General features: G+C 38.0%; 2 pseudogenes; both read left to right on the top strand.

Moving 5' to 3' along the window:
* Positions 1–20,059, top strand: part of LOC105309706 — a 93,646-nt pseudogene extending 73,587 nt beyond the window's left edge.
* Positions 20,060–23,047: 2,988 nt separating this feature from the next.
* On the top strand, positions 23,048–23,166 carry LOC111734148 (annotated as a pseudogene).
* Positions 23,167–23,691: the final 525 nt, after the last annotated feature.

Below are 23,691 nucleotides of genomic sequence, written 5' to 3'. Positions count from 1 at the left end.
TGTATTAGCTTATTCTGAAGGTAAGGGAAGAGAGACTCAGAGAATTAATAGCTCACATACAGCTCAATGGACTGTTAGATGCCTAATAAATCCTGACATTGGAAGGAGTTGAATTTTCACAGTCCTCAGCAGGCCTTGTTGGAGAGAGATATAATGAGGACTGGAGATCTTAGAAGATCCATGATACCTTGCACCAAGGCAGGAAGAGTCCAAAGTCCTGAAGCTTCCTCCAACATGGAGGTCAGCACGGTTTTGTTGAAGCTCAATGAGCTCCTGAGGAAGCTCCCCAAATAGTAAGAATTTATTTGGCTGCAAGTAACAGAAAACCTGACTACAGGTGGCTTAAATATCAAAGAGTTGTTATCTTATGTAACGGGAGTCTGGAAATAGGCATACTTGGGTTGGTTTATACAGTGGCTCAGGGACACTATCCAGTACCCCTGGGCTGTCTCCCTTTGCCAGCCTTGATAGGTTTCACCCATAGAACTGGCTCTTCAAGGTCATGAGATGGCTGCATCAGCCCCAGGATTCATATCTTTACACAAAATGTCCAAAAGTGAGATGGAGGTTGGCAAAGGAAGACAGCCCAGGGGTACTGGATAGTGTCCCTGAGGCACTTTACAAAGAGAAAAACATTTCCTATAAGCATCCCAGAAGACCACTTCCTATGTTCAGTTGGCCACAATGGGGCACATGTTCAAGCCTAATCAATATAGTACAATTCAGGTTTAGTGGTTGTAACAAACATCCAAAAGTAGCATGGCTTAAATAAAAGAGATATTTATTTCTCTCTCAAGGAAAAGTCCAAGTAAGTAGTCTAGGCTGATTTGTGTGTCCACAATGAACAGTACCCAGGTTCCTTCTATCTTATGTCTCTGCCAGCTTTAACTTGGGGCTTTCATTTTGTGATCCAAGGTGGCTATACCAAATCTTCCCACTTTGTCTTCATTTCAACCAACTGGAAAATGAGGAAGTACTAGAAACACTCCACTTTCCATTATAGAAATAACTTGGAAGTTCAGGTGTAATTTTTGCTCATTTCCCATTGGTTCAATTTAATCACCTATCCACCTTTAGGTGCAAAGGACCTAATGTTAACTTTATTCTGGACAGTTTTGTTACTAAGAGAAGAAGAAGGAATGGATGTTAGAAAACAATTAGCAGTCTCTGCCACATAATGGACTTATTACAAGGATTGATCTAGGCTAGACTGATCAAGATTCACCCCTTGAGGCCGGAAAGAGGACCAGCTCCTCTTAAGCACATGACAACCCTATACATAAGCAAAGTCAGGATTTGATTTGAAAAACAGGTGGAGTATAATGATGGTTGGTAGGTATAGTAGACAGAGTAATGGCATCCTAAATATGTCTATGACCTAATCCCCAGAACCCATGAATATTAACTGATATGGCAAATGGGACTTTGTAGATGTGATAAAGTTAAGGATCTTGAGATAGGGAGGTTATCCTGAACTATCCAGGTGTGCTTGATGTAATTAGAACACCTGATGTAACCACAAGGTCTTATAAGAGAAACACAGAAGGGTCGGAGTCAGAGGAGAAGGCAATAAGATGACAGAAACAAAGATTGGAGTGACAAACTTTGAAGATGAAAGAAGGGGCAAATCAAATCAAGGATTACAGGTGGCCACCAGAAGCTGAAAAAGTTGAGGATAGATTTTTCCCTTCAGAGTCTCCAGGGGGAACTGCCCAATTAAGACCTTGACTTTAGCCCAGTGAAACTGATTTTGAACTTCTTCCCTGCCCCCCAGCTTTCCTGAAGTATGATAGACAATGAGTTGCTCATATTTACATTGTACAATTCAATGAGTTTTTTTTTTCAATTATAGTTGGCATAGAATAATATATTAGTTTCGGTTGTACAGCATAGTGATTATAACTCAAGTGATCATCCCACTAATTCTAGTACACCTCTTCCCCCTTACATATTTATTACACCATTGTTGACTATTTTCCTTATGCTACACTTTATATCTTCATGACTATTTTCTATCTATTTGTATTTCTTAATCCCTTTGCCTTTTTTTGCCAACTCTCTTCCTGTCTAGTAGCCCTCAAAATATTCTCTGTATCTATGAATTTATTTCCACTTTTGTTGTTGTTCTTTATTTTGTTCTTTAGATTCCACATGTACATGAAATCATGCGATATGTGTCTTTCTCTATCCTACCCATTTCATTCAATGCAATACCCTCTAAGTCCATCAAGGCAATATCTTTTTCCATCCCCTTCCTTTTAGTACACGTGTATCTTTTAATATGAAGTGAGTCTCTTGTAGGCAGCATATATAGGGGGTCTTGTTTTCTTGGATAAGAAATTTCATTCAGCTTCCCTATCTTTTGGGAATTCTTTTCCATTTGAGGTACTTGTGGATGGGAATGTAGTTATTACCATTCTTTAATCCTGTTTTTGATACACATTTTTTTTCCTTAAAGAAGTCTCTCCAACATTTCCTATAATACTGTCTTGGTGTTGATAAATTCCCTTAGCTTATTTTTATCTTGGAAGCTCTTTATCTGTCCTTCTACTCTAGATGATAGCTTTGCTGGATAAAGTATTCTTGGTGGTAGATCCTGGGTTTTCATCACATTGAATATTTTACGCCAAGCCCTTCTGTCCTGCATGGTTTCTTTTGAGAAATCAGCTGTCAGTCTTATGGGTGCTCCCTTGTAGGTAACTAACTGCTTTTCTCTTGCTGCTTTTAAGATTCTCTTTTTGTCTTTAACCTTTAGCATTTGAATTATGATATGTCTTGGTGTGGGCTTGTTTGGGTTCTTTTTTCACGGAGGGAGGGAGACTCTCTGAGTTTCCTGAGGTTGTATATCTATTTCCTTCACCAGGTTAGGAAAGTTTTTCATCATTATTTCTTCAGATATATATTCAGCTTCTTGTTCTCTCTCTTTAGGTGCCCCTAAAGACAGGGATGTAGTTACCCTTAACTGTGTCCCATAGGATACTTAAATATTAAAATCTTAACTTCTTTTTCTTGCCATTCTGGTTGGGTGTCCTTGGATTCCCGATTCTGTATATTAGTGTTTTGATCCTCTTTTTTCTCCACTCTGTTGATTCCCTCTAATACACTTTTCATCTCAGATAATGTGTTCTTCATTTCTGCCTGGTTTCCTTTAATAATTTCCATTTCCATTTTTATGGTTTTGGGGGGGGGGTTATCTCTTTGGTAAAGTTCTCACTGAGGTCATCTACACTTCCCTTAATTTCATTGAGCATCTTCATAATCAGTGTTTTGAACTCTGCATCTGTGAGATTGCTTGACTCCATTTTTCCTTAATCTATGTTCTGTTCTCACATATGGTTTCTGCTTCTTTGTCTTCCCATTTTGGCTGCCTTTCTGTGTCTATTTCTATCTACTAAGTAAAACTCCTAAGTCTTCCAGTCTTATTAGTGTGGATTTGTGAAGTAGGTGTCCAGTGGCACAGTCCTGAGAGGGGTTTGGCTTCAGGCCAAGTAAAGCCCCAGGCTTGCCCCTCCAGGGCCACCTGTTAAGATTCAGCAAGCAATCCAAAGATGCTATGCGTATAGTTGCCTCAAAAAGCCATGCCAGAAACTGAGATCCACTGCCACCAGTGCGAGTCTTGGCGCTGCTCAGTAAGTTGCACAGGATTCTCTGAGGACTCAACTGGATGTAGCTTAGGTGGAGCCAAGAAGGTGTGTGACTCATGGATCTCCCTCAACCATCTCAGCAGAAGCTGGGAATAGAGATGGGTTAATCTAGGAAAGATTTGCGAAGGAGCTTCTTGCCTAATTGAGTGATTCCTGTGACATACATAGAAGACCCATAAAAGTTTTTAGAATGCTATACCAACATAAACATTGCGAGCCTGGACTGAAAGGGACTGCCCAACTTAAAATACATGCTACCTGTTATAGACTGAATTGTGTCCTCCCCGCAAATCCAATGTTGAAGCTCTAAACTTCCATGTGACTGATTTGGAAATAGGGCCTTTAATGAAGTTAAATGATGAAGTACCTAATCTAATAGGACATATGTCCTTATAAGAAGAGGAAGAGACACCAGTGATCTTTCTCTATCTCTACACATGCACAGAAGAAAGCCCAGGTGAGGATACAGTGAGAAGGTGGCCACCTGCAAGCCAGGAAGAGAGACCTTACCAGAAATTGACCCTGATGGCAGCTCAATCTTGGACTTTAAGCCTCCAGAACTTTGAGAAAATCAACATCTGTTGCTTAAGCCACCCAGTCTGTGGTATCTTGTTATGGCAGCTCAAGCAGATAAATATAATACTTTTCATGAAATAGGAAGGAAGGTCCAATAGGTGAGGTCATGGGCCTGAAAAACAGAGCCTCAAGCCACAAAGAATTATTCTTAGGCTTTGAAACCTAATGGAGTTTGTTCTGATGGATTTCAAAATTACTTGAAGATGATGACTCCTTTTCTCCTTCCATTTTCTCCCTTTTGAGAAGGATAATCTATAACTCGTATCCTGTGCTTGTCCCACTATTGTATATTGGGAGGAGATAACTTGTTTTCTAGTATTAGAGTTCCATAGATGAAGATGAATTTTGCCCTAGGATGGGTCACACCCTGAGCCTCATGCCTACCTGATTTAGGTAGTTTAGATGATGAAATTTAGAACTTTTGAGCTGATGAGACTTAGATGAGATTTTGGACTTGATGCTGTAATGGATTGAGACTGTGGGAACTTTGGGATGGGGTGAATATATTTTGGGTGTGAAATGGATATGAATCTTTGAGGGTCAGAGGATTGACTGTAATAGGCTAAATAATAGCCTCCAAATATGTCCACATCCTAATCTCTAGAACCATGAATGCTGGTATACATAGAAAAAGAGATTTTGCAAATGTGATTATGTTAGAGAAATTATGCAGGTGTGCCTGATGTAATTACAACAATACTTATAATAGAGACATAGAAGGAGACACAATCAGAAGAGAAGGTAATAAAGGAAGCAGAGATTGGAGTGGTGTATTTTGAAGATGTAACAAAGAGCCACAAGCCAAGGAACACAGGCAGCCACTTAGAAGCCACTTAGAGAAATGCAAGAAAACAGATTCTCCCCTCCGAGCCTTCAGAATGAATCAGCACTGCTAATACCTTGACTTTAGCCCAGTGAAACTGATTTCAGACTTCTGACCTCTAGATGGTAAGAGATTTAACTTTGTGTTGTTTTAAGCCCCTAAGTTTGTGAAAATTTGTTACAGCAGCAAGAGGAAACTAATATAGTATGTAACCAACAGTGTCTGCTAAGCATCACTGAGGAGCTGCAAGTCATCCTGAAGTTCAAAAAAGGAAGTGATGGGTGATGATGGTAATGGGGAAACAAGAACCAGTCCTAGGCATCAAAATCATCATCATGCATTGAGGACCTACTGTGTGCCAGGCACTATAAAAAGCACAGGTTTCCACTTCAATTTTCACAACTCAGCAGGAAGTAGATATTATTTGAATAACCCAGCCACAGTCACACAGTTACTAAATGGTGGGGACAGGATTTAAATCTAGATCTGCATGATGCTGATATCCAACTGTATTCTATTCCCCTACACCACATAGCCACCACATCCACAGAGGTATTCTCTGGGCATGACAGCTGGAGGAGGAGGCAATGAACTAAAAAAACCTATTTATAACAACAGCCATTATTTATTGAGAACCTTCTATGGATCAGATTCTTAGTATTATTGTTTTTATTACACAGAGTTTTTCAGAAAATTATTATTATTAATTCTATTTTATAAGGATGGAAACTGAAGCTCAGAGCAATTAATTATCTTATCAAAAATAATACAGTTAATAAATGAGTGTTAGAATGGAACACAGGTTTTCCTGACTACAATGTCATTGCTCTTCCTGTGGCATTAGGAAACTCATGAAATTGCTGTGGGCAAAATGGCTGAGTTGTCCAACCTGAGATTCACCAAAATTATAAGCCCCTTGAGGTCATAATCTCTCTTATCCAGTTCCATATTCCTAGTACCCAGCACCGGATGTGGCACAATCAGTTTTGTTGATTTAATTTGTGTGAAAACACTTTTCCCTCCTGCTCACTGTGTAAAGCTTTTAAAAATATGAAAAAATAGAGAGAGCAATCTAATTACTCCCCACAAGTAACATTTTCTTCAGATCCCTTTTTAAATTTAAAAAAAATTCTTTATATTACAGATAAAGTTGAAGAATATTTTGTCCTATTCTTTTCTCTTCCATATGCTTTTTCTTCTTATAAACAACACTGCAATGAACATTCTCATGTATGGGAAAGTTTCTCTGAGGTCTATGCCTGAAGTTATACTATGAAAATAGAATTTCTGGGTAGAAGGGCATTAATTTCAACTCTCCTAGATATTGACAATGGCTCATCAAAAGGGTTCCATTCATCATCCTTTTTTCCTTACTTAATATTTAAAAAATTAATTAAAGCTTTACACATATAGATGTAAAGAGTCAAATAGCTTCCTTCCAAGTTGTCCCTTTCAAATGTCTTGACTTATTTTTGTAATATTTATCTCCATATTCCTAAATACTTATCATACTTGAATATTGGTTTTAAGTTATTATGTAAGATGAGAATTTAACTTCCTTTTGTCCCCTACACTCTACACACCATGTTCTCCTAATATCCTAATATAGTTATAGCATAACTTTGCTTAAATCATTATGATGAGTATGTAAACATTGTTTTAAATAAACTATGTTTATTTTTTCTTTCTTACACAACTATCTTTTTTCTCCCCTGGAGTTAATTTGGTTTGGGTTTCCGTTCTTTTTGTTCAGTTTTCTATATAGGTTTATTGCTAAGTTAACCTCAGACTCTCAACAGGTTGTCTAGCTATCCCATCAAGATGTTCAGATGCATCACATATTCTCAGTTTCAATTTCTTGGTACCACATCCCCTGAAGCTCTTAGGCCTGCTCTAATCTGGACAGCTCCTTTTCCCTTTTTGGTGCCTATCTGGGGCCTGGGAATGCCCTTCATTTCTTTCCTGAGTTATTGAATTATCCATTTCCTCTATGCCAGGCCTTTCTCTCTCCTGATTTTCCCTCATGGTGACACACCTCCAGGAATTTCTGAAAAGGGATAAGTAGAAGACAAATATTTTTGAGAACTTGTATGTCTGAAAATGTCTTCATTCTCATTCCTGGTTGATAGTTTGGCTGGGTATAGACTTTTAGGTAGGAAATAATTTTCTTTACGTTTTTCATCTTATCATCTCCAATTCCAGATATAGTCAGTGCTGCCATTTCTGATGCCACGGGGATTCTCAATTAGGTGAGTCCTTAAATTTTCCTACTGCTGGTTTAAGATTCAGATTTTTGGGAGTCCGTCAAGTCCCTGCTCCCAAGATTCTATAGTGCTGTCTAGGGCAGATGGAAAAGATGGGACTTATGGTCTCAGGAATCGATAACAGAAGCTATGGGAAGAATTTCAGGGAAGCAAGGTTTAACAATATGTGAAGTAGACCTTTCTCACAGTCAGAGCTTAGAAAGGTTACTTAGAAAGAGGGAGCCTGTCATCAAGGGTGGCATACAAGCAGAGTCTAGAAGACCACCTGGTAGAGGCGTCAATGAGGGACTTCCTGATTTTCTAAAAGGTTGTTCTTATGGATTCTATAGGTCCCTCCCAGCCAGAGTCTGTGAGTCTGAATTAAAAGCCTCTGCATTCCCAATTAGGAGCCCTATCAGGAGAGAAATGCTCAATGGAATCCAGCAATTAGATTCCATGAGTTGAAGTTGAAGGCTCCAACAATCTGCAGAGATAGGCTCACATAAGCTGAGAGCAGGGCCAGTCCTTTAGGGAAGGGCAACATTAACCCTCAGCCCTCCAGAGGGCACTGAACAGAACAGCTCTGAGTCAGTTCTCCTCAAATCCATATATTAAGGCCAGCTTTTCTAGGCAGCCAATTTGCTCAAGGATCATTTCACTAAAGACCACATTTCAATTATCATATGTAAAATAAAGTAACAAGAAAAATATACTCCATAAAAATATTCCTTAGATAAAGTGAATAAGTTGATAAACTTGGTAAAATTGGAGAAATAACTGGCTTTCAGAAATTTGCTTTTTTCTTTTTTGGTGGCAGACTAGCCTGCTTCTGAGGGACATCATCTTGGCAAAGACTATCAGGGTGTTTCTCTTCTTTGTACTTTCAGAGGTCTCCTTGGGTCCTTGGCTTCTTTACCTGTAAAAGCAGAGAAATATCAGTTCAACAATTTCATAAACATGTTTGCATTTAGATATGGCCTCTCTCACCATGTCATGGGAAAAATAAAGTGTGAAGATGCAGATTGCTTACTAATTACTTTTTTCAGCTCTGGCCTCTTTCCTGGCTCCTATATGTCCAACAGTCTCATGAACTCTGCCATCAGCTGTCACATAGTACCACAGACCCTGCACCTTTGTCTCAGATCGGGTTTCTTAGACAGGGATTTGAGTATATGTGGTTGGTTGAAAGAGTGCTCTCTGGAGAACCCTGAAGGGAGAGAGAAGAGTAGGCTAGGCAAGGGAAGGAGCTTAGCAGGAATGTGCTTTCAGTTGGAGTAAGGCTTCAGCCTGACCACACCAGAAGTTCTGGGGCATAAATGGCATGACAGAGTTAGTCCCTTCTTGAGGCAAGAGATTGACCTTTGTCCCTGTATCAGTTAGGCATTGCCTCGGGGTTCCTTGTGAAGATGGCTGTAATCAGAAGAGGATAAATCTGAATGCAGCATGGAAGGGGCAGCTGTGAGCTTTCAGCAATCAATACACAGAAGGCTGGTGCAGTGGATCTGTAAAGGAGGCCTGGGGCAGGGCCCTAAAAAATTCACTACAACATCCAAACTGAGTTTATTACCTCTCTTTTGGACTGATCTTGCATTTTTGATAGTGCTAGCACCCTCCTCCAGGCCCTGCCCTAACTCCCTCCGACCACCACCACGAGCTCTCCTCCTATCACTCCCAACAACCTTAGGTGAGGAGTTCTTTGCACAGAGGGAAGCCCCAGCAGAGACTTGGCGGCCAGAACTCCCAGCAGCTGGGGAAGGAGTGCGTGGAACTCAAAGGGCGTCTGAGTGGTGCACCATTAACATACACTCCATATAGATATTATTCCCATTTTACAGAGTAGGAAATGAAGTCCAGAGAAGTTAAAAAACATGTCTAAGGTCACACAGTTACTGAACACAGAACTATGACAGATACCAAAAAAATAGAATTTCTGAGTCATATGCAGTGGAGTAGTGGAAACTATTTAAACATTCTCCAGAGAAATAAGTGGCCTAATTTGTGGTCTTGCTAATTTCCACAGCCAATTGCAAAGGATGTGATGTTACTGAGTGCAGACTTGGGAAGAATTGCACACCATGTCTAGTATTTCCAACATTCAGATACAATAGACAAGTAACTTCAAGAGCATAGATAACTGTAAAATGTAGAAAAGTCAAATAGGAAGTGATAAGTTTTGGGCATTCATTATGTTATTTTTATATATTATTTAGTTATAAGTTTATGCAATTTAATTTTAATAATGATGTGTTTAACAAATGGCTCATAAATTTCCTGTGAATTTTACAATCAATTCTTGTGAGTGGGTACAGCCAGCTCCAGCACACCGATGGACAGCTAAATTTTATTGGGAAGCAATCCTTCTAAAGTTCAAATAGGGTCCTGTGTCTCCCTCACTAAATTACTGTCAGTGGCTCCCCAGTGCCTCTGGAGAAAGTCCAGAATCAACTTACTTCTCCAACCTATACCTTTGTTTCCCCTGATTCTTCTACTGCCAGTCTGTGACCCAAAACCCATTCCTATGTTTATTTTGGTCCTCCTGTCCTGCTTTCAATGCCTTCTCTCCTTCTTTGAGGTCCAGAGTGGTCCTACATCCCTAAGCATGCCTCTAAATTCAGGGAGCACTCCCTTTTCTGAACATCTGCAGATTAATTATTCCCCACCCCCATTGATCTCTTATTGGTGAGGGTCACATTAACTTCTATTACAAATTAAAGTTGAAATCATAGTAGCTTAACCTGATAGAAGTTTGGTTTCTAATGAGGGGCCACAGCTGGGGTGGGGGAGAGGCTCTGTTTCATGTTATCATTTGGAGGTCCGAGCTGACAGGCTCAACCTTCTTCCACAGGGACTTTCCAAGGTCATCCCAGGGCATCGATGTCCAGTTGCACAGAGGGCATGGGGGAATCTTACATCACTTCTGCCCGCAGTCTCTTGCCTGGTACTTACTCACGTGACCTATCTAACTACAAGGAAGGCTTCCATGAGAGGTCCGTGTTTAGAAAATGGCTGCTAGGCTCTGTTTTTAAATTTGAGCACAGTTAGCCATCAGAAGCCCTCCTTAGTAGGTATCTCCTTTCTCAGGGTCCACATACTTAATAACAACCACCACCATCTCACTCATCACCATTGGAGAGTGCTAAGGAACTAACTCGTTATTTTGAAAACTGGTAAATAAAAAGAAAGAAGCAAGCATTCATCCTGTCCTTTGTATGTGAGTTGCCCCATGGTGCAATCAAATAGTTAATGTATCTCGACAAAAGTATTTCAGCTAAGGAATGATAGAATTAGAATACCATCATTGTGCAATTGCTAATGAAATAGTAGATCTGGGCGACTGTCATTAATGGCTGCTAACACCACATAAGGTGAGACAAGCAGATATTATGTGCCCCTCATGGAAGTAGACAGCACCAACCTATGAGTCTTGCCTGCCCCCCCATCCCCTGCCCCCAAAAAATCAAACCTGAATCTAATTGGGATCTAACAGGAAATAGGGAAATCAAGGGAACTTGTTTAAAATAATAATTTTAAAAAACACCACAGGGATGCAAATTAGCAAAATTCAACAAGTAAACTACAGGAAACAAAAGGGTTGAAGCATGGATTAAAAGAAATCTAAGAAATTTATCAACTCACTGCAATATGGAAATCTTATCTGGATCTTAGTTCAAACAAAGAAAAATAAGCTATAAAATAAGAATTATGAGAGAATCAGAGATATTTGAGCTCTGACTAAATATTTTATATTATTAAATAATTACTATTAATTTTTAAGAGTAATTAGTAAAAAGCTGTTATCTTCTGTGATTATATATCGAAATATTTACAGATAATAAGAAATATTATGCTTGGAATTTGCTTCAAAATAATACAGGGGAGGGGTTTGGGTAATTGTTAAAGCGGGCTAAGGGTACAGAGGAGGGTTAGTTTCCTATTGCTGCTCCAACAAATCACCACAAACCTACTGGCTTAAAACTATAGGAGTTTGTTATCTTGGAGTTTTGTAGGTTAAAAGTTTGATACAGGTCTCACTGGACTAAAATCAAAGTGTCCCAGGGCTGTGCTCCATCTGGATGCTGTAGGGAAGAATCATTTCCAGCTTCCAGAGGTTGCCTGCAGTCTTTGGCTTGTGGCCCCTTCCTCTATCTTCAAAGCCAGCAATGTTGCATCTCTCTGACCCTTCTTCTGTAGTTATATCTCTCTCTGACTGTAGCCATAAAAGGCTCTCTTCTTTTAAGGATTTATGTGATTATGCTGGGCTCATCTGGATAATCCAGAATGATTCCTTCGTTTCAAAGTCCTTAACCTTAATCATATCTGCAAAATCTCTTTTGCCATGTGAGGTAACATATTCCCAGGTTCTGGGATTAAGATGTAGACATCTTACTATGGAGGGTCATTATGTTACCATATCTACTTTTGTGTGTATTTGAAATTTTTCACAGTGATAAGTTAAAAGTGTTTGCCTAAATGTTGCTGTCTGGATACTGTTTTAGAAAGGGTGGTCAGGCATCTCTCCAAAGCAATGACACCTGAGCTGAGATATGATTCATGACGAGTACTCCATAAATGGCTCCTGTAGCTCCAGTGAGGAGCATCGGGGAGCATGTATGTCTAGAGGACAGCAAGACCACAATTATTTCATCGTCTCATCTTCAGGGTCAATCCAGGAGCCCTATGTAACCTCTGTGGTCTGAGAAATGAGGTTCAGGAGCCCTCTTCCTGTTTGCAGCTTCTCAGCTCACTTTATCTGGCAGAATGAGGGCTAACAGTTGCTAACCAGTTTAAGCCTTCACCCTCAGATCAGGGGGCTGTGTTCTGTGTACTACTGGAGCCAATCTGCTGTGGACTTTGCTGAGACAGACAGAGTCTCCCCACCCCAAGCTTCACTCTCTGACCAGAAGTGGTCTCAGGCAGGGTCTCAAGCATCAAAGGTCATTACAAAATATGTATTTTGCAACATCTTTACTATAAATGATTTCCTAGAGCACAATTTTAGACACTTTATATCAACTCATTTAATCTTCACCACCGCCCTGTGAAGTAGGTAGTAGAGCCCACCACTTCTGGATGGCCTATCAGCCAGTGTTCAGCTAGAGTTGCAGAACCAGTGAGAGATCAATTGTAAGAGATTTACTGCAAGGAATTGGCTTATGTGATGTAGGGGCTGGCTAGGCTAGTCCAAAATCCTTAGGGCAGGTGGTCAGGCAGTACATGCTGAAACTGCTATCCACAGGTGGAACTTCTACCAAAAAGCCACAGTTCTGCTCTTAAAGCCTTTCATCTGATTGAATCAGGCCCACCTCAATATTCTAGGATAATCACATTTTTTTAGAAGTCAACCGATTATATACTACTTTAATCTCAACTATGAAATACCTTCACAATGACATCTAGATTTGTATTTGATTGAATAACTGAGACTGTAGTTTACCAAGTTGACACATAAAACTACCATCACAGAGGGGGAAACTGAAGCATGGAGTGGTAAGATGACTTGGCTGAGGTCTCATAGTGAGTAAATGGCAGAACCAGGACTTGAACCAAAGGATCTGGAGTCCATCATCAAAACATTTCTGCATTCCTTCTCTTAGCCAGATGCTGATCATGAAGTTAACCCTGCCCCTTTGAAGCTGCCTTACTCTGTCTTGTTACATGGGGACTGATCCGTGTGCTGGAGTTGGAAGTATGCCAGACTTAAGTTGTGGGGGTTTGGGTCAGCTGATGTCATAGCTAGGAGCACCGGTTCTGCAGCAAGACTCTCTAGATTCACACTCTGGCTCTGCTCTTAGTAGTTGTCTGATATTATTGGGCAGATTTCTTCATGTCTCTGTGCCTCAGTTTCTTGATCTGAAAATATACATAAAATAGTATCTGACTCATAGGGTATTGTGGGGGTTAAATGAGACCATAGAGATAAGATACTCAGAATAAAAAGCAGTCAATGAATGTCAGTTCTTAAATTTTGGTTCAACAGCACACTGTATGCCCCACCCCCAGCTGCCTGGGCCCTCAACCCCAGGGCCTCCTTAAAGATGCCTGCCTCTCAGCCTTGTAAACCTTTGGCCCATCAGGAACCTGTTGACATTTTTCCATGGCAGTGGAGGCAGCTACTCCAGCATAGCAGCTTCCTGGAGACATATGGCTTATGACACTGCACTGCACAGAGTTGTGTGCTGGCAGAGAGCGGCACAGAAGCCTGGCCCAGGCCCATGACCACTCCTGGGATCAGCAGGTGCTCCAAGCACAAGGAAAGTCTGAGATGGAGAAGTTCTATGGCAGAGAAGGCAGGCTTCAGGAGGTGGGACTGGCCAGGGAACCACGGGTACATCAGGGATGGGTTTCTACCCAAGTGTGCATGAGCAGCTGGGTGAGAGCCCCAGGCCAGGGAGTAGGGCAGAGTGGGATCTAGCAGCCTTTGCTAAGGGAAGGAGGAGCAGCCAGGCCTCAACCTCCCACCCCTAAGCTTTGAAGTCCTGAAATCAAGGTGTTGGCAGGCTGGTTCCTTTGGAAGCTCTGAAAAAAGAATTTATTTCTCAGGCTTTTTCAACTTCTAGTAGTCACCTATATTCCTTGGTTCATAACCCCATCCTTCATCTTCACTCCAGTCACTGCTTCTAGCATCACATGGCCTTTTTCTCTGGCTTTGACCCCTTCTGCCTCCCACTTATAAGGAACCATATGATTACATTGGGTCCATCCAAATAATCTAGGATTATCCTCCCATCTCAAGACCCTTAACTTAATCATACCCATAGAGCCCATTTTGCCATGTAAGGTAACATATTTACAGGTTCTGGGGATTAGGGTGCGGACATCTGTGTGGGGACCGTTACTCTGCCTTCTGCAATTGCTGAGTAATAGTTTATTGTATGCTTGAACCAGTGTGTTGATCCATTTGCCAGTTGAAGGATAAGAGCATGTATTTAGATTTTCCAGTATACTAACTTTTCTCCCAGCAGAAACTGAGAAAAACATACTGTACCTTAAGATGAACTAAAAAGAATTTTTAAGGAAAACTTCTTTATTAGGTTGTTTTAATCTTAATTTTAAAAAATAACTTTATTGAGATATATTTTATATATAATAACATTCTTCCATTTTAGATGTACTGTTTGATGAATTTTGGTAATTGAATCGTTATATATCTTCCACCATAATCAATATCTAAAACAGTTTCATTACCCTAAATATTGTTCTTGGGCCTCATTACAGTAGATCCTTTCTCCAGCCTAGGTAACCACTGATCTGCTTTCTATTACTATATTTTTGCATTTGCTAGAATTTCATGTAAATGGAACCATACAGTGAATAATCTTTTGTGTTTAACTTCTTTAATTAGTGTAATATTTTATTTATTTATTGTATGGCTCTTATTCTTTTTATTTTTTAATTACAGTTGATATTCAATATTACTTTATATTCTTTTCAGATGTACAGCATAGTGGTTAGACATTTATATAATCTACAAAGTGATCCCTCCAATTTCTCTAGAACCCACCTGGAACTATACATAGTTGTTACAATATTATTGACTATATTCCCTGTGCTGTACTTCCCATCCCAATGACTGTTTTGTAATTACCAGCTTGTCTTTTCAATCCTTTACCCAGCCTCACACCACCCTCCCATCTGACAACCATCAGTTGGTTTTCTGTATCTATGAGTATGTTTCTGTTGTGTTAGTTTATTTTGTTCTTTAGATTCTGCATATAAGTAAAATCATATGGTATTTTTCTCTCTCTGTCTTATTTCACTTAGCATAATACCCTCTAGGTCCATCTAAGCTATTGCAAAGAGCAAGGTTTCATTCCTTTATATGGTTTAGTAAGATTCTATTGTGTGTGTGAGTGTGTGTGTGTGTGTGTGTGTGTGTGCGCGTGCGCGCACACGTGCATGCCATCTCTTCTTTATACAATTGTCTACTGATGGGCACTTAGATTGCTTCCATATCTTTGCTATTGTAAATAGCACTGCAGTGAACATGGAGGTGTATAAATCTTTATGAATTAGTCTTTCGGTTTTCTTCAGATAAATACCCAGAAGTGCAATTGCTGGGTCAAAAGGTAGTTCTATTTTTCATTTTTTGAGGAACCTCTAAACTGTTTTCCATAGTGGCTGCACCAATTTGCAATCCCACCAAAAGTGTACAAAGATTCCCTTTTCTCCACTTCCTTGCCAACACTTGTTTTTTAGATTATTGACAATAGCCAATCTGACAGGTGTGAGATGATATCTCATTGTGGTTTTAATTTGTATTTCTCTGTTGATGAGTGACATTGAGCATCTTTTAATATGTCTATTGGCCATCTGTATATACTCTTTGGAGAAATGTTTATTAAGGTCCTCTGGCCATATTTTAATTGAATTATTTGTTTGTTTGTTTGGTGTTGAGTTTTATGAGTTCTTTATAAATTTTGGATATTAACCCCTTATTAGATGTATTATTAGCAAATATCTTCTCCCATTTAGTAAGTTATCTTTCATGTTGTTAACGATTTCCTTCACCATGCAAAACCTTTTTAGTATGACGTAGTCTCATTTATATGTATTTTTCTTTTGTTTCCCTTGCTTGAGGTGACATATCAGAAAAATTATTACTAAGAGCAATGTCAGGGAGTTTACTGCCTATGTTTCCTTCTAGGAGTTTTATAGTTTCAGGTCCTACATTTAAGTCTTTAATCCATTTTGAGTTTATTCTTGTACATGGTGTAAGAAGGTGGTCTAGTTTCATTTTTTTTTTTTTTTGCACATATCTGTCCAGTTTTCCCAACACCATTGACTGAATAGACTCATTGTATATTTTTGTCTCCTTTGTCATAAATTAATTGATGATAAAGGTGTGGGTTTATTTCTAGGCTGTCTATTCTGATCCATTGATTGATGCATCTGTTTTTATGCCAATAACATGCTGTTTTGATTACTGTAGACTTGTAGTATAGTTTGATGTCAGGTAACATGATACCTCCAACTTTGTTCTTCTTTTTCAAGATTGTTTTGGCTACTTGAGTTCTTTTGTGCTTCCATATAAATTTTAGGATTATTTGTTCAAGTACTGTGAAAAATGTCATTGGTATTTTGATAAGGATTTTATTAAATTTATATACTTTGGGTAGTGTGGACATTTTAGTTATTTTAATTCTTCCTATCCACAAGCACAATATATGCTTTCATTTTTTGGTATCTTCTTCAAACTCTCTACTCAATGATTTATTTTCCAAGTATAGTCTTTTGACTCATCGGTTAAATTTATTCTGAAGTATTTTATTTTATTTTTTAACGCAATGGTAAGTGGGATTATTTTCTTAAATTTTCTTTTTGATAGTTCATTATTGATGTATAAAATGCAACCAATTTCTGAATATTAATTTTGCATCTTGCTACTTTACTAATTTATTTATCACTTCTAATTTTTTTTGGCAGAATCCTTTGGGTTCTCTATATGTAGCGTCATGTCATTTACAAATAATGACAGTTTTACTTCTTCCTTTCCAATTCGTATGCTTTTTATTTCTTTTTTGTTTGATTGTTGAATAAAAGTGGTGAAAGTAGACATCCTTGTCTTGTTTCTGATCTTAAGGAAAACACTTTTAGCTTTTCCTCATTTAGTATGATATTAGCTGTGGGTTTGCCATATACAGCCTTTATTATATTGAGGTATGTTACCTCTATTCCCACTTTGCTGAAAGATTTTATCATAAATGCATGCTGGATTTTTGTCAAACACTTTTTTCTGCATCTGTCGATATTATCGCATGATTTTTATCCTTCATTTTGTTTATGTGGTGTAGCACATTAATTGCTTCATGGATGTTAAAACGATCTTGCATCCTGGGAAGAAATCCCACTTGATCATGGTGTACAATCTTTCTAATGTATTGTTGCATTCAATTTGCTTCTATTTTGTTGAGGATTTTTGCATCTATGCTCACCAGGGATATTGGCTTATATTATTCTTATGTTGTAATGTCATTGTCTGGCTTTGGAATCAGGGTAACTTTGGTCTCATAAACCTACTCTCCTCTTTTGAATCTACCCTCCTTTCCAATTTTTTGGAATGATTTGAGAAAGATAGGTGTTAATTTTTCTTTGAATGTTTGGTAAAATTCATCTGAGAAGCCATCTGGTTCAGAACTGTTGTTTGTTGGAAGTTTTTTTTATTGCAGATTCAATATTGTTAGTAGTATTCAGTCTGTTCAGATTTTCTGTTTCTTATTGAGTAGGTCTAGGAATAGTGTAGGTTTCTAGGAATGTATCCATTTCTTCCAGATTGTCCAATTTGTTGGCATCCAATTGTTCATAGTATTTGCCTATAATCCTTTGTATTTTTGTGTTTGTCACTTTTCCTCTTTCATTTCTATTTCATTCCTATTTATTTAGGCCCTTTTTCTTGATGAGTCTGGTTAAAAGTCTATCAATTTTGTTTATATTTTCAAAAAATCAGCTCTTGGTTTTATTGATCTTTTGCATTGTTTATTTAGATTCTATTTCATTTATTTCCACTTGTATAAAGAAAAGATGGCGCGCGCACGTGCGTACACACACACACACACACACACACATACACACACGCAAAGCCCTTCTACTCAGTTGGGGCTTTGTTTGCTCCTCTTTTTCTAGTTTCTTTAGGTGTAAGGTTAGGTTGTTTATTTGAGATTATTCATGTTTCTTGAGGTAGGCCTGTATTATTATAAATTTCCATCTTAGAACTACTTTCACTGTGTCCCATTGATTTTGGGTCATTGTGCTTTCATTTTCATTTGTCTCAAGGTATATTTTGATGTCTTCCTTGATGTCATTGTTAGGCCATTTGGTGTTTAGTAGCATGTTATTAAGCCTCCATATGTTTGTGTGTTTTTCAGTGTTTTTTCTTGTAATTGATTTCTAGTTTCATATTATTTGGTTAGAGAAAAATACCTGATATGATCTCAATCTTCTTAAATTTATTGAGACTTGTTTTGTGGCCTAACATGTAGTCTATTTTGGAAAATGTTCCATGTGCACTTGAAAAGAATATATTCTGCTGCTTTTGGGCAAAATACTCCAAAAATATTGATTAAATTAGTCTGATCTAATGTGTCATTCAAAGTTACTTTTCCTTGTTGATTTTCTATCTGAAAGATCTATTTATTGATGTCAGTGTGTTATTAAAGTTCCCTACTGTGACACTATTACTATTGATCTCTCCTTTTATATCTGTCAATATTTGCCTTATATATTTAGGTACTCCTATGTTGGAAGCATAAATGTTTGGTAGGGTTGTCCTCTTGCTGCATTGATCCCTTTATCATTATGCTGTAATTTTTGATAGGTACATAGTTATTGTCATTTTATTATTCATATTTGTATTCTTTTTCTCCCCTTCTTCTTAAAGAAGTCCCTTTAACATTTCTTGTAATATTCGTTTGGTGGTAATGAACTACTTTAGCTTTTTCTTGTCTGGGAAGCTCTTTATCTCTCCTTCAATTCTAAATGATAGCCTTGCTGAGTAGAGTAATCTTGGTTGTCGGTCCTTGATCTTTGTCACTTCAAATATTTCATGCCAATCGCTTCTGGCCTGCAAAGTTTCTATTGAAAAATCAGCCAACAGTCTTATGAGAGCTCCTTTGTATGTAAGTAACTTCCTTTTTCTTGCTTTTAAGATTCTTTCTTCATCTTTAACTTTTGCCATTTTAATTATGATGTATTTTGCTGTGGACCTGTTTGGGTTCATCTCTGCACTTTCTGGACTTGTATGTTTATTTCTTTTGCCATAGCAGAAAGGGAGGTTTTCTGTCATTATTTCTTCAAATAGGTTTTCAATTTTCTGCTCTTTCTCTTCTCCTTCTGGCATCTGTATGATGCAAATGTTTGTATGCTTAGTGTTGTCCCAGAGGCCCTTTAAACTATCCTCACTTTTTTGGATTCTTTTTCTTTTTGCTGTTTCAATTAGATGTTTTCTGTTGTCCTCCAAATTACTGACATAGAGTGGTTGACTGTATAAGAAAACATGACCCATACACATGCTGTCTACAAGAGACCCACTTCAGATTGAAAGGCATGCACAGACTGGAAGTAAAGGGATGAAAAAAGATATCTCATGCAAATGACAATGGTACAAAAGCTGGGGTAGCAAATTTTATATCTGACAAAATAGTTTTTAAAACAAAAACTATGATAAGAGACAAAGAAGGACACAGCAATTCTACTTCTGGGTATTTATTCAAAGAAACTCAAAACACTAATTTGAAAAGCTATATGCATCCCTATGTTTATTGCAGCATTATTAACAATAGGCAAGATATGGAAACCAATGTGTCCATCAATAAACAAATGGATAATGAAGATGTGGTACCTATATACAATGAAATATTACTCAGCCATGAAAAAGAATGAAATCTTGTCACTTGTGACAACATATGGGTATTTTTCTAAGTGAAAGAGAAAGACAAATACCATATAATTTCACTATATATGGAATCTGAAAAACAAAATAAATCAACAAACAAAACAAGAATAAACTTATACATTTCCTTAGCTTTGGTCCCTGCTCCTTCTGCAGGGTTTCCAACAGGGCCACGTTGGGACAGAGCATCTGGAGGTTCACAACCTCAGTGGTCCATAGGAGCCACTATGAGGAGGGCCTAGGGAATAATTTGCCATTTTCAGTGGAACATAAATGGCGGTTGCTAGCTATGATGACTTTGTACTTTAGATCTGGATTTGCTGCACCTTTCTTTATAGTAAGACCCCAGCTGCTTAAGAAATAAAGATGTTTTAGTTAATCCATGAAACAGATGTGAAGAGCATTTAAAAAGGTGTAGTCCCTTTGAAAAATGGATCAAACTGTTGAACTCAACATACTAGATATGTTTGTAAATAAACTGATGGCATGAATCCTTAAAAAAAAAAGAAAGAAAGAAACTCATAGATACAGAGAACATTCTGATGGTTGCCAGATTGGAGGGGAGTCAAACGTTTGGGTGAAAAGAGGGAAGAAATTAAAATGTGCAAATTGCCAGCTATAGAAACACTCATGGGATGTAAAGTACAGCATAGGGAATATAGTCAATAATATTGTAATGATTATGTATGCTGTCCCATGAGTACTAGATTTATTGGGGTGATCACTTAATAAGTTATATAAATGTCTGATCACTATGTTATACACTTGAAACTAATATAATATTGTATGTTTAACTATAATAGACATATAAAAATTATTTATAACATAAAACCTTCCCACAGAGAAAACATTTAAGGAAAAAATATATAAACATTACACAAATTATTTAAGAAAATAGAAGTGGAAGGAACATTTATCAATTACTTTTATGAGGCAAGTATTGCCCTAATACCCAAAACAGATAAAAACATTATGAGAGAGAGGTCCAAGATGGCAGCAGAATAGAAATATGCTGAACTCTCCCCCTCCCACAAGCACACTGAAATATACATTTACATAAAGAGCAATTACTCTTGCTAAAGATTGATTGAATATCTTCTAAACATCAAACTAGAGGAGGAGACCAAGTTGAGAGACTGGGAAACCTCTCCTGGAGCTCTTCTGGATCTGTGGGTACCCTCTAGGATTGGAGGTGCTGTGAGTGAAATTGTTTATGTCACTTTCCCCCTCAATAGGGTGAGCAGTAGCTCTATCCAGGTGTTTTGGCCTCTGAGATTGCCGTAGTGCATTCCTAGCCACACTGCCTGGAGCCCATTTTGGCTTCAAACAAAGGGAGCAAACAGGGTTAACAGGGCATAACCATGTGCACCTGGCTTTCTTGTCTGAATCCACTCTAGCCCAGCAGGCCAGTGTCTCAGGCATCATAAGCACCTGCCTGGCTCCAACTGGTCTGCCAAAACTACTCAGCACACACAGCCTATGCAGATGTTGCTTCTACATAAGACCACTTTCTGCACAACAACTAAGAGAGAGAGACTACATAGAGAATACTGGGGAGACATGAGAGCTCTCTAAAAATGAGGAATTCCCCTGGGTTGGAGGTACTGGTGGGTGCCATTGTATATTTTCTCCACCTTCATAGGGCACTCTGACTTGCTTGCAAAGGTAGTCTGAGCATGTTCCTGGGCTTCTAACAAAGGGAGCAAGCAAGATCAACAGGGCATTATTACACACGCCTGGCCTCCCCACCCAAAGCCTCTCCAGCCCAGTAGGCCAGTGCTCTGGATGCCACTTGGCTCTGACTGGCCTGCCAAAACCATCTATAACACATAGCCTACACAGAGGTTGCTTCTACATAAAACCCCTTTTTTAAGCCTGGCAGAGATAGCTATTTCATCTAATCCAAATAAACAAACATAGAAAGTCAAACAAAATGAAAAGACAAAAGAATATCTCTCAAATGAAGGTACAAGTAAAATCCCAGAAGGGGAAAACCCCTAATGAAACAGATAGTAATTTGCTTGATAAATAAAAGGAACTTTCATAAGGATGTTCACCAAATTTGATAGTGGAATAGAGGAACTTAGGGAGAACTTCAACAAAGAGTTGGAAAGTATAATGAAGAACCAAGCAGAGCTGAGAATGCAATAACTGAAACAGAAAATACACTAGGAGGAATCAGCAGCAGGTTAGCTAATACATAACAGATCAACAAACTGGAAGACAGACTAGTGGAAATTAATCAGGACAGCAAAAAAAATTTTTTTTTAATTGAGATTGTTTAAGGGACCTTGGGGACAACATCAAGTGCACAAACAGTATAGGGATCCAGAAGGAGAAGAAAGAGAGATAGAAACAGAAACTTTATTTGAAGAAATAATGGCTGAAAAGTTTCCTAACTTGGGAAAGGACACATACATCTAGGTCCAGGAATCACAGAGAGTTCCAAACAAGATGAACTCAAAGACACCCACACCAAGAATATTGTCATTAAAATGGCAAAAGTTAAAGAGACAATTTTGAAGGCAGCAACAGGAAAACAACTAGTTATCTACAAAGGAAAGTCCAAAAGTTATCAGCTGATTTCTCATAAGCAACTTACAGGCCAGAAGGTAGTGAGGCAACATCTTTAAAGTGCCAGGGGAAAAAAACCCTACGACCTAGAATAATTTGCTAGCCAAAGTTATCATTCAGAATTGAAGGAGAGATAACGAGTATCCTGGATAGAAAAAACTAAAGGAGTTCATCATCACTAAACCAGTTTTACGAAAAAACATTAGAATCTTCTTTAAGCAGAAAAGTGAAGGCCATAACCAGAATAAGAAAATGCAAAGAAATAAAAAAAAAATCACAGGTAAAGCCAAATATTTGATAAACAGTGAATCAGACATTTAAAAAGCTACTACAAGAGTCAAAATACAGAAGTATGAACATCAAAATACAAAAATAGAAGATGCACAAAACAAAAAATTTAAAATATGACATAAAAAACATAAAGCATGAATGGGGGAATGAAAATATTGTCCTTTTAGAATAGATTGGAACTTAAATGCATATCAGCTTCAAATAGACCATTGTGGATATAGAATAACATAAATGAACCTCATGGTAACCACAAACCAAAAAACCTGCAAAAGATACATAAAGAACAAAGAGAAAGAAACCCATACAAAACACTAAAGAATACCAGCAAACTACAAGGGAAGAGATCAAGAGAAGAAAGAAACAGAGGAGAACTAAAAGAACAACCAAAAAAACAATTAACAAAATGGCAATAAGTACATACTTACCAATAATTACTTCAAACGTAAATAGATTAAGTGCTCCAACAAGAAGACACAGGGTGGCTGAATGGATTTAAATTGTGACCCATCTAGTCTATGGCCATGCTCCCCTGAACAAGTCCAATTCCATCTGATCTCGAAAGCTAAGCAGGGTCAGGCCTGGTTAGTACTTGGGTGGGAGACCACCTAGGAAGACCAGGTGCTGTAGGCATAAAAAATAAAAAAAATAAGGGATTTTAAACTGACAAGGTCCTTGCAATCTGTGAGATCAGCCAAGGGTTGCCTTGCCTAAAAAATAAATAAAATAAATAAAATTAAATTAAAAATCTTCATAAATAAATAAATGAATGAATGAATAAATAAATAAATAAATAAATAAATAAATTGTGATCCATCTATATGATGCTTTAAATCAAAAGACATATACAGACTGACAATAAAGGGTTAGAAAAAGATTTTATGCAAATGGAAATGAAAAGAAAGCTGGAGTGGCAATACTCATATCAGAAAAAATAGACTTTAAAACAAAGAGTGTAACCCCCCAAAAAAAGACAAACTACTTTACATAATTATAAAGAGGTCAATCCAAGAAGAGGTTATATCAGTTGTAAATATCTTCACATCCAAAATAGCAACTAAGTATATAAAGCAAATACTAATGAACATGAAGGGAGAAATTCACAGAAATACAATAGTAGAGGGTTTTAATACCCCATTCACATAAATATATTCATTG

The sequence above is a fragment of the Pteropus vampyrus genome, unplaced genomic scaffold (assembly GCF_000151845.1).
Source record: "Pteropus vampyrus isolate Shadow unplaced genomic scaffold, Pvam_2.0 Scaffold818, whole genome shotgun sequence".
Lineage (NCBI taxonomy): Eukaryota > Metazoa > Chordata > Mammalia > Chiroptera > Pteropodidae > Pteropus > Pteropus vampyrus.
Note: the sequence above shows the minus strand (reverse complement) of the source record. Positions and strands in the feature narration are given on the sequence as shown.